The sequence below is a fragment of the Euphorbia lathyris genome, chromosome 8 (genome assembly GCF_963576675.1).
Source record: "Euphorbia lathyris chromosome 8, ddEupLath1.1, whole genome shotgun sequence".
NCBI classification, from domain to species: Eukaryota; Viridiplantae; Streptophyta; class Magnoliopsida; order Malpighiales; family Euphorbiaceae; genus Euphorbia; species Euphorbia lathyris.
The window spans coordinates 5,343,486-5,355,535 of record NC_088917.1 but is presented as its reverse complement, the minus strand read 5'-3'; the positions used below and the strand labels follow the sequence as shown (position 1 = coordinate 5,355,535).

The 12,050-nt window shown below is 31.1% G+C and overlaps 1 long non-coding RNA gene across 2 annotated transcripts; it reads left to right on the top strand.

The window, feature by feature from the left end:
• The first annotated feature begins 29 nt into the window (after positions 1 to 29).
• LOC136203637 (uncharacterized) lies at positions 30 to 2,490 on the top strand. Of its 2 annotated transcripts, XR_010674932.1 has the most exons (4): positions 30 to 95; positions 798 to 916; positions 1,498 to 1,605; positions 2,294 to 2,490. It is a non-coding gene; the product is annotated as an uncharacterized lncRNA (long non-coding RNA). The 2 variants fall into 2 exon arrangements; XR_010674931.1 differs by having other exon boundaries at positions 798 to 1,605.
• The last annotated feature ends 9,560 nt before the right edge of the window (positions 2,491 to 12,050 follow it).

Genomic DNA, 12,050 nt, shown 5'->3' with positions numbered 1-12,050 from the left:
CAAGGCTTGCTCTCTCACACACTCTATATCTATCTTTCTCTAAACCTAAACAGACTTGGACGTCAGAGTGTTTTCAGAGACTGTTCCCTGCATAGGTAATGTTCTCTATCAAAGGCCACAATAGAAGTTCCCACATCTTCATTATTTGGTGTAGTGAGTGTGGAGAGCAAGTGACCTTCAGATTTCTTTGTCTGAATGACTGATGAACCAACCTAGACTCTTGTCAAAAAAGATGCTCGTCGTGGTTGCTGGGACGGTGAATTCTACAGGAGGAGCCCTCATTGATTTAAATCTTTTTAATCTGTGTTTAGTCAATTTTTAATTTTTAATTACATTTCTAGCATCTAGTTAAATTTTTTCTAGTATTCCGCTATTTTCAATAAAATTATTTGGATATTTAGTTTAGGGCTTAATCTATCCCCAATTCGGAAGATCTATATATACACTAAATCTGTAGTTATAAATGCTGATGTGTCATGTTTTAAGCTATTCTTTGTTGATGTGTCAATTCCTTTAACACGGTTTATTTTTACAAATTATCTAACTTTTCAACACTCATCCACTATTCTTCTATCCACGTTCTCATTCTCGCTCCATCAAAACCCACGTATCCTGCTTTCTCTTTTGTTGTCTGGTGTACTTTTAATTTCAATTGCATATAGAAACAAGGTTGAAAGCTTTAGATGAAGCATAAGTTAAATAGAATGGGTTCCTCAAAAAGTAGCTTTATAATTGGTTCTTTCTTCATTTAACCATATATTTGAAATCGAAACTATTGATAGTGTTTATTCTTTCAGGAATCATAAGAAGAGAGGAGAATGTATGCTTGGAGCTTAACCTGGAGTGAGAAGGCAGATAGACATGCTTGGCTGTATGAAACAGATTAAAGTGCAAACCAGATACTCATCCATTTCAGGTTCACTCGCTAATCTCAGGAGTTCAGTTATGAAGACAATTATTTTTTATGGAATCATGGGCTTGAGAAGATAATTTCACATTTGCTTTGGAATTGATAAAAGATTTTGCAATACTGTATTGTATTTGAGTTTGATTAACCTTAATCCAGTTGTATTTTTCATGATAATGATCATTATGATATGTGTGCATTCTCACTAAAATATGGGTTGATTTGATGATTAATCCTATAATTATTTTGGTTTTTCAGGTGATGTTTCTGAAATGTGAATGGTATAAAAGGTTCTTTCCGTTACTGCTATTTTGCATCTGTTGTATACAGATTGGAATTCATGTTTCCATACAATTTACATGTCTTTAGTTTTCATATTTTGTAAGAATAACTATTTTTTTAATGGTGCAAATTTATTCTTAATGTAGGAAACCATACAATTTTATTCTAAACCTTTCCAAAAAAAATCAAATTATCAATTATTAATTAAGATAGGCATGTCTTTCTTTTATATCTCCTGTTTTTTTTTCATTATCAGATTCTTCAATTCTTGAAATGAATGATGAAATGTTGTTAACACGTTACTGCAGGTTTTAGGTTGATGTAGTTTCAAAACCATTCATAGCATAATTGGGTTGGATAGCTTGAAGTTTCATGCTGATGGTGATGTTTGGTTTTGAGGTGGTGTGACTCTGAAGGTATATTACACTTTTCCTTTTTCTTTTTATGGTTGCATATCTCTATTTTCAGTTTTCTTTGAAGATCACTTTGACGAGGAAATCCACAAAATGCTGAATTTTTCAAGTCTTTGTCTAGAGGAAAGAAAAGAAATAAGTTGATTTTTGAAGCATTTGTTCGATGTTAGATAATTTCCTAATTTTTATGAACTCTGAATTCTGAAGACCTATATGTAGCAGAGAAAATTACATTGAAGCTACGTATCTTTCTATTATAGATATACAAAAGTTAAAATAAAAGGATTCATAGATTTTGGTAAATATCATGGGAATTGAGAAAAGAGAACCAAATTTTCTTTTAAAATATAAATGTTTTTGGTAAATACGGAAGAGTCAAAATACATTTTGAATGTTGAATATTGTTTTAATATTAATTACCACAATGAATAAAATGTCCTTTCACCTCATGCTTAGCGGAGTGTTTGTGACACTGAGATCAGAATTGGTACAGGAAGATCCAAGGATATTTCATATCAAGAACTCAAGGTTATATGTTATATATTGTTACTTAAAAAATGTTGATTGATTCTTTAATGGTTCATATGGGAAACCATCTTATTGAAATATTCGATGTCCAGTGATGCATCTAATTGTATAAGTTCACGAGATTGCTTCCTTATTAATACAATTTGGTTATATTGCGCTGCAGAATAATGTTGAGGCTTACATTTTGAACTTCAAAAACTTTTAAAGAGAAAAAATTTCAAAATTGCCCACTGAAACCATTGGATTTGGAGGCCTTCTACATTTTGAGGTACATAGGTATGTTAATTGCATTCATATGGGTATGGTAATCAATTAGTTTAAGAGGCTATTTAATGCTTTAAATGAGTTAAGATTTTGAATGTTATGACTGTATTCACTTTTCATGGTAATTTTAGTATTCTTAGTTTCTAATTATGTATGAGTACTTAATAAGTTTTTGTTGCTGGGATTGGGATTGAGAATTGAATTCTCATTGGGATGGGGTTGGTCTATTCTTTTTGTTTGTTTGTTTCTTTTTATTTATTTAGCAGAAACCCAAATTTTACATTTGAATGTTGTTTTCTAATTAAGCACATTTTTTGTGTTTTTTAACATGATTTTATTGGAAATTTTCCAAATTTTGGGCATGCAAAGGATGGTGCTGATGGAGAAGAGACACGGTGGAATTCACGTGTAATGGGTACCCAAAGTGAAGATAATATACCCAAAATGAAGATAATAGCACAATATGGATAACTAATGAATAATATTTTAAAGATGTAGAAAAATACACATAACAAATTAATTCAAATTATTATTATCTCAGTTTTTTTATTATCTAATTCTGAATAGTTTTTTTTTGACGAATAATTCTGAATAGTTAATGTCAATGAAAATAAATAAGACAACCGTGCAAAGCATGGGTCTAAAACTAGTTAACTTACAAAAAAATATTAAATTGTTTGACTTAATATGGATAAAAGAGGTTGTGGTAAGTTAAATAAATGATTGAGTAAATATTTGATGAGATTTGGAGAGATAATTGACAGATTTTCAAGGGATTCAGAAATCAGGAGAGGCTTGATCGAAGACTAGGGAAGACTCTGCGCGACCAACAATCACTTCCAGGAAGCTCATCGAGCGGGACAATAAAGGGCGACGCCATCACCCGCTGGCCTTCAGCTCACCGAGCTGGAGGACCGAGACTTCTTAGTCCCTGATTTTTGGCCAACTTGCAAAAATGCCCAATTTGAATTATTCCTCGCATTTCAAATATGTAGTTTGTAGAATATTTTATAGCTGTTATTTGAGATCTTTATTTTTCTATTTAAAGACCTTAGCTTTATCATTCCAAGGCATCCAAAATTAATTGTTAGTGTATCATTCCCATTGAGATCCATCTGAAATTCTACCATTTTCCATTGCCACTTACAAAAAGCTTCCGCCCTCTAGTAATTCAGAAGGGATCAAGGTTCAGCCTCCAGTTCAGACGAGGCTTGCTTGAGTTGACAAGACTTCAAAGGTGAATCTCCTTTTCCTTTGTTCTTGTTAATTTGTAAGATCTTTATGGGTTTTGAATTGGTTGTACCATACATTTTCATCTTTAATCTGAAGTTCATTCAATTTCATTCCTTTGTTTATGATTCTGATTATTATTTGTTTTTTTATTATTGGTTGAGTTTTCATAAGCCTGAATATACTTCTGAGGTCCTATAGTGAGTGTTAACGTCATTTCATACCAGAAATGGTGGGTATTGATAACATCATAGTAAACAGACCATAGTTTCTAAGCCATTTGAGTTAGCCACGACCCAGTTAGGGAATCATGTGATAAGAACATTCATAAAATAAGTTGGTTTTGATCCATTTATGCATTAATAAGTCATTTCATAATTAAGTTTGAACATTGTTTTAAGTTTCTTATTCTCGTATAATTTCCATTATCATTCATTGGTAATAGTTAGTTTGAATCAATAAGTAGAAATATGATTAGAATTAGCAGTTAGATTAGAGAATTAGTATAAACAAACCAAATCCAACTTTTCACCGTTTAAATAACGATTAGGAATTGAGTAAATCGGTATTTGCAGTATAAATCCTGAGGATTTGATAGTTGGACTTTTCCAGATTATTACTTGATAACAAAGGGGTACACTTATCCCTTAGTGAGTCTTTTAAGTGTTAGCTCGAGGTGCATCATGAACTCCCAAATTTTGGATTCAAAGGGTGATCGACCTTTTTTGGGATTCCCATTAAAGCCGATCACCTTGTTTGGCGATGACATGTCAATTTTGTCTGTCAACAGTCAAACAGTTAGAATATTTTTAGATGATATGCGATGGACACTGTTTTGGAAAAATGAATAGTATTATTCCTATGTATGGCATTCAATCAAAGAAAATATAGTTAATCAACAAAATGAATAAGAGATTCACTATACATAAAAAAACCTAGATACCCACAATACCAGCAGCCACCGCGACCACAACCGTGACAACACCACCCGCACGCAAAAAAGAAGAACCCGAATGTGCTGGTGCATCAGCCGGTGCATCATCACTAGCAGTATCTTCAGGTGCAGGGGGAGAAGCAAAAGGCGAATCAGCAGCAGGCGCATCAGCAGGAGAATCAGCAGCAGGTGCTTTGCTTGGTGCATCAGCAGATGAATCATCTGCCGGTGCATCAGCTGTTCGTGAATCAGCTTCTGTTGGCGCATCAGCTGGAGACTCAGAATCAGAATCAGAATCGGGCGGTGGAGGAGAAGGAGTAACAACAATCGCAGAACCCGACGCTTGAATAACATTACTAACTTGAAGAACCGAAAGGTTGTAAGGCATAGATACCAGAGATCCTACAAGAGACGCAACAAGAGGAGCACCTTTCTTCGCGGATCCAAACAATACTACATTACCCTTTCTCGTAACATTCAAGAACCCTTCTCGATGATCCGCCTCACCGGATGCTTGGAACAATGTGGTTAAAATGCTACTCCTTTCCTTAATACTATTTAGCTTCTCAACATCATAATAATCAAGGATAATATGAGTACTCAATACTTTTTCAACCACATCTTTAGATTTACTGGTGAGATCACTGAGTCCATCCTTAACAGCCAAGACCGTTATGGTTTGACGGCTGTTGATCTTCTTAGCAAGGCCGGATTCGGTGAGGAGGTTGTTGAAGTTATCATAGCCACTAATGTTTGCAAGTATTTTTGTGATATTGAAAGCCACAGAGGTTGAACATAAGAAGCAAGAGAAAATTAAGAAAATAATCAAAGGGTGTTTAAACTCCATTTTTTTTATTTAAACACCCTTTAGATTATTATTATTATTGAGATTATTTCTGCTTGATTAATGAGACGACCTTCTTTACATATTTATAATGAAATGTTGAGGTTGAGAGTGAATTTCTCTAAGAAAATCTGAGCCAAGAGAAATGAATGAATGATAGAAAAACAAGGTTTCTGTTGGTAACCCACCTTAAAAACATATTTTTTAATAATGAAAATTTAAAATTTATGGCAAAAATAAATATAAATATTTGATAGATTAGAGTTTTAGTTTTAAAATTTAAATTATATATTTCTAATTTTACAAATTATATATATATATATATATATATATAGGACAAACTTGTACTCTGTTGAATTCTAAACCTGATAAAGAATAGACGGGTTAGATGGGTCTAGGTCGGATCTAATGTAATTTTCTCCTTTACAAATTTGTCTATTAGTTGTTGGTCTGAATGAAATAGGTAGGTACCTGAATCCATAAACAAGTTTAATTGTATTTAGATTGGTTCATGAGTTTGCCGCCGTTTTTCATGAGTTGAGTTTGGACATGCATATTTGATGTTTGGTTTGACCCGATTCAGACCTGTTAAAGACCGTACATAAAATAGATTGAGATTTATTTCAAAAACCCAAAGCTGGCACGACCCGATCTTTTATATATATATATATATTAGCTATATTTATTTTATTTTTGTTTAAGATTATGATGGTTGGTTTTTGTTGAATTAAGTAATTAAATTTTAATTTAATAAAATTTTATCATTCATAATTATAATTTGATTTTAATTTATTTTTTAATATATATATTATTTTTCAATGGGTATTATCCATCTATGGGTATCTTTGAAAAATGTGTAAATTTATTAGAATGACTTATAATCCTAATATAGAAACATGTGCATTAAATTATACATCTTTTCCAATATAAAATATTACTACTACTTTCAAAAAAAATCAATTAGAAAATGATTATTTGAACATTTGTTGGTCTTGATTTGTTTATTGAACTTTAATACAACTACGGTTACTTTCCAAAAAAAAAAAAAAAAATACGGTAAACACTTTGTAGAAAGTACAATTATGTTACTTTACATATTTTCCTAGAATAAAGTCTTGATTCAACTCTAATTGTTTTCTTTAATTCAACTTTTTTTTCAAGAATTAATTGTTTTCAATTAAACATCATTAAATTATAAGTTTTGATACAATTATAGATATAAATAATTTAATAGCTTACTATATCATTAGTCTCTTGAATTTCTGAAGTGTTTCGATAACCCTTTTAACTTACATAAAATGCCCCGATAGCCTCTGCAACATGCTTAAAATGTAATCAATTAATAAGTCGCTTGCAAAAAAAAAGTAAGCCGCATGCAAAATGTGTGTTGTACGCACTTTGAAAAGTAAAATGACCAAGGTCGGGATATGCAGTTCCAATATTAGAGTGGACAAGTTTTACAGTTCAGCAAGTAAAAATTTCTTTTCCAATATGCTTTAAACTATTATGTGAATTATGTAATAACATTTCAAGGTGTGTGCAACACAGCTTCTGCCGTGTAGCTTACTTCTTTATAATAGAGTGATTAACTAACTACATTTTAAGCAATTTGAGGGGACTATCAGGATATTTTAAACAAATTGATGGGGGTATCGGGGTATTTTGAAATTTAAGGAGCCGATCAACATTTTTGAACAAGTTCAGAGGGAAAATAATATATTAAGCCAAATTTATTATTACATAAACTATGAGTACTAGATGAGCGGTTTGGTGTTCAGCTCGATAAAAGTTGGGTGGTGTTCAACTAATTTATAAACGGGTCGAGATTGAGTATTATTTTGAGGATCGATTCATAAAGGAGTGGAGTTTGAGTATGGTGAAATTTGAATCGAAAGCTCGCAAACATGCTCGATTATAAGTCTGTGAACCAGTTGATGAACAAACTCGAGCATAATATTCATGAACATGATTGTCAGCAAGCTTGGTTTGACTATTTTTTTTTATATAGTATTCGTAGTTTTGTATGAAACTTTTATTTTGTAGGTTGCAAAAATACGTAGCTTGTCAACATAGTTAATGAATTATTCAGGAGCAACGTATGTGAACATAATTAAGGAGGTGCTAGCGAGCAAAACTCGATCATAAAAACTAACATAACATAACGTAACATAACTTAGGGTATCGTAACTTAGCATAATGTAACTTACGTTACGTTACGTTACGTTACGTTATGTTACTTTACGTTACGTCCCCCTAAAGTGTTTCTTATACCAAGTCGAGGTCTACAGTAAATGACCATTACAATGTTTGAATGCTACACTAGAGTCACTCTCCTCCCATTACATAATATGATTACAAGGATTGTCCCCCCTTAAATGTAACATAACTTAGTGTAACGTAACATAACGTGACATAGTGTAAAGTAACATAACGTTATATTATGTTACATTATGTTACATTAAGCTATGTTATGCTAAGGTACATTACAGTAAGTTACATTACACTAAGGTACGTTATATTATGCTAAGGTACGTTACGTTATTTTATGTTATGCTAAGTTACATTACATTGCGTTACATTAGGTCACCTCCCTATATTGTTTCTTATACCAAGTCGAGGTCTACAACCAATGACCATTACAATGTTTGAATGATACACTAGAGTCGCTCCCCCCCATTACATAATATGATTACAAGGATAGTCCCCCTTAAACGTAACGTAACGTAAACTGAAACATCCATGTACTAAAACATTACTAAACTGGAAAATTACTGAACTGAAACATCACTGAACTGATATTTACTAAACTGAAACATCACTCAACTGAAACATTACTGAACTGAAATATCAATGAATTGAAACATTACTAAACTGAAATATTACTTAACTGAAACATCACTCAACTAAAACATCACTCAACTGAAACACCACTCAACTGAAACATCACTAAACTGAAACATTATTGAACTAAAACATCACTGAACTATAACATTACTGAACTCAAATATTACAGAACTGAAACATTACTAAACTTAAACATCACTCAACTAAAACATAACTGGACTGAAATATTACTAAACATAAACATTACTAAACTGAAACATCACTCAACTGAAGATTTATTGAACTGAAACATTACTAAAATGAAACATCACTGAACTGAAATATTACTAAAAATAAACATTAATTACTGAACTGAAACATCACTAAACTGAAATATTACTAAACTGAAACATCACTGAGCCGAAACATCACTAAACCAAAACATCACTAAACTGAAACATCAGTGAACTGAAACATCACTGAACCGAAACATCACTTAACTGAAATATCAATAAACTGAAATATTACTAAACTGAAATATCACTGAACTGAAATATTACTAAACTAAATATCACTGAACCGAAACATCAATGAATGGAAACATCACTCAACTGAACATAAGTGAACTCAAACATCACTGAACTAAAACATCACTGAACCGAAATATCACTAAACTGAAACATCATTTAACTGAAACATCACTAAACTGAAATATTACTAAACTGAAACATTACTCAACTGAAACATTACTTAACTGAAACATTACTGAACTGAAACATCACCGAATTGCAACATTACTAACCTGAAACTTTACTGAACTGAAACATTACTGAATTGAAATATTACTGAACTGGAATATTACTGAACTGAAACATCACTGAACTGAAACATCACTGAACTGAAATATCACTGAACTGAAATATTACTGATCTGAGACATCACTGAACTCAAATATTACTGATCTAAAACATCACTGAACTCAAACATTACTGAAATGTCACTCAACTGAAACATTACTTAACTGAAACATTACTAAACTGAAATATCACTCAACTGAAACATTACTAAACTGAAATTTTATTAAACTAAAACATTAATGAACTGAAACATCACTGAACTGAAATATTACTAAACTGAAACATTACTCAAATGAAACATTACTTAACTGAAACATTACTAACCTGAAACTTTACTGAACTGAAATATTACTAAATTGAAGTATTACTGAACTGAAATATCACTGAACTAAAACATCATTGAACTGAAACATCACTGAACTGAAATATTACTGATCTGAAACATCACTAAACTCAAACATTACTAAACTGAAACATTATTAAATTGAAACATCACTCAACTAAAACATTACTAACCTGAAACTTTACTGAACTGAAACATTACTGAATTGAAATATTACTGAACTGAAATATTACTGAACTAAAACATCGCTGAACTGAAACATCACTGAACAGAAATATTACTGATCTGAAACATCAATGAACTCAAACATTACTGAACTCAAACATTACTAAACTGAAACATTATTAAACTGAAACATCACTCAACTCAAATATTACTGAATTGAAATATTACTGAACTGAAACATTACTGAATTAAAATATTACTGAACTGAAATATTACTGAACTGAAACTTCACTGAACTAAAACATCACTGAACTGAAATATTACTGATCTAAAACATCACTGAACTCAAATATTACTGATCTGAAACATCACTGAACTCAAACATTACTGAAATGTCACTCAACTGAAACATTACTAAACTGAAATATCACTCAACTGAAACATTACTAAACTGAAATTTTATTAAACTGAAACATTAATGAACTGAAACATCACTGAACTGAAATATTACTAAACTGAAACATTACTCAACTGAAACATTACTTAACTGAAACATTACTAACCTGAAACTTTACTGAACTGAAACATTACTGAATTGAAATATTACTGAATTGAAATATTACTAAACTGAAACATCACTGAACTGAAATATTACTGATCTGAAACATCACTAAACTCAAACATTACTAAACTCAAACATTACTAAATTGAAACATTATTAAACTGAAACATCACTCAACTAAAACATTACTAACCTGAAACTTTACTGAACTGAAACATTACTGAATTGAAATATTACTGAACTGAAATATTACTGAACTAAAACATCGCTGCACTGAAATATTACTGATCTAAAACATCATTGAACTCAAACATTACTGAACTCAAACATTACTAAAATGAAACATTATTAAACTGAAACATCACTCAACTCAAACATTACTGAACTCAAACATTACTGAACTCAAACATCACTGAACTAAAACATCACTAAATTGAAACATAATTGAACTTAAATATTTCTAAACTGAATATCACTCAACTGAAACATCACTGAACTGAAACATCACTCAACCGAAATATCACTGAATTAAAACATCACTTAACTGAAACATCAATGAACTGAAATATTACTAAACTGAAACATTACTCAACTGAAACATTACTTAAATGAAACATTACTATACTAAAACATCACTAATTTGAAATATTACTAACAAGAAACATTACTGAACTGAAATATTACTGAATTGAAATATTACTGAACTGAAACATTACTGAACTAAAATATTACTGAACTGAAACATTACTAAACTGAAATATTACTAAACTGAAATATTACTAAACTGAAACATCACTGAACTGAAATATCATTGAACTGAAACATTACTAAACTGAAAAGTCACTAATCTAAAATATCACTTAAACTATGGCAACTATTTTTTCAAATCATTCCGAGTTAATAACTATTCATGAAGCAAGTCAAGGATGTGTTTGGCTATGATTCAAGCATATACGGGAATCATATGGTAGATCATTGGATAAATGAACCTCGACTACAATATATAAAGATAATACAACCTGCATTGCTCAATTGAAGGAAGACTACATTAGAAGAGACATAGTACAACATATTTCACCAAATTGTATCTTTACTCACCATCTTCAAAATTAATGGTGAAATCAATATTCAGCAAATTCGATCAAATGACAATCTGGCAGATTTATTCACAAAGGTATTACCTTTTTATAACTTTTAAAAATTTGGTTTATGGTATTGGAATGCATCATCTTAGAGATCTTCAGTAATATAACGAATAGAGAGAGTAAACACCGTACTCTTTTTCCCTTAACCAATGGTTTTGTCCCACTGGGTTTTCTTTGGTAAGATTTTTAATGGGGCAGTTCCCTATTCATATGGATGGACATCCAACGGGAGTGTTATAAAATAATTATTTACCCGATGTCCACCAACAACTAAACATGTATTAATTATGCATACGTGATGGTTAAAGATAAGTGCAATTAGAACAATTCATTTTATAAGTCTACTAGAATAAATAAGGTTTATCTCCCCATTTATAATACCCACCAAGAATAAGACATTTTATGCTCTTATTATTTTCTCTCAATCTAAGATCTTCATTATATTATATTAAGGCCTAATACATCATCAACTCCTTGAACTTGTCCATAATAGTAGATTGGCTCCCTAAACTTTGCAAGTGTTTCACTAGCTTCTTAAATTTATTTATTTCATATCACTAACTCTCTGAACTTGTCCTTAAAAGTAGATTAGCTCCTTGAATTTTATAAGTGACTCACCAACTCCCTAGATTTGCTTAGTCCGTAACAGCTAAATACAAAAACCTATTAAACCTAAATTCTAAAAATACATCTTCATCTATTTGATATGTAATTTTTTCTCTTCTACTGCCTTTCAACCTATTATAAGAGGTA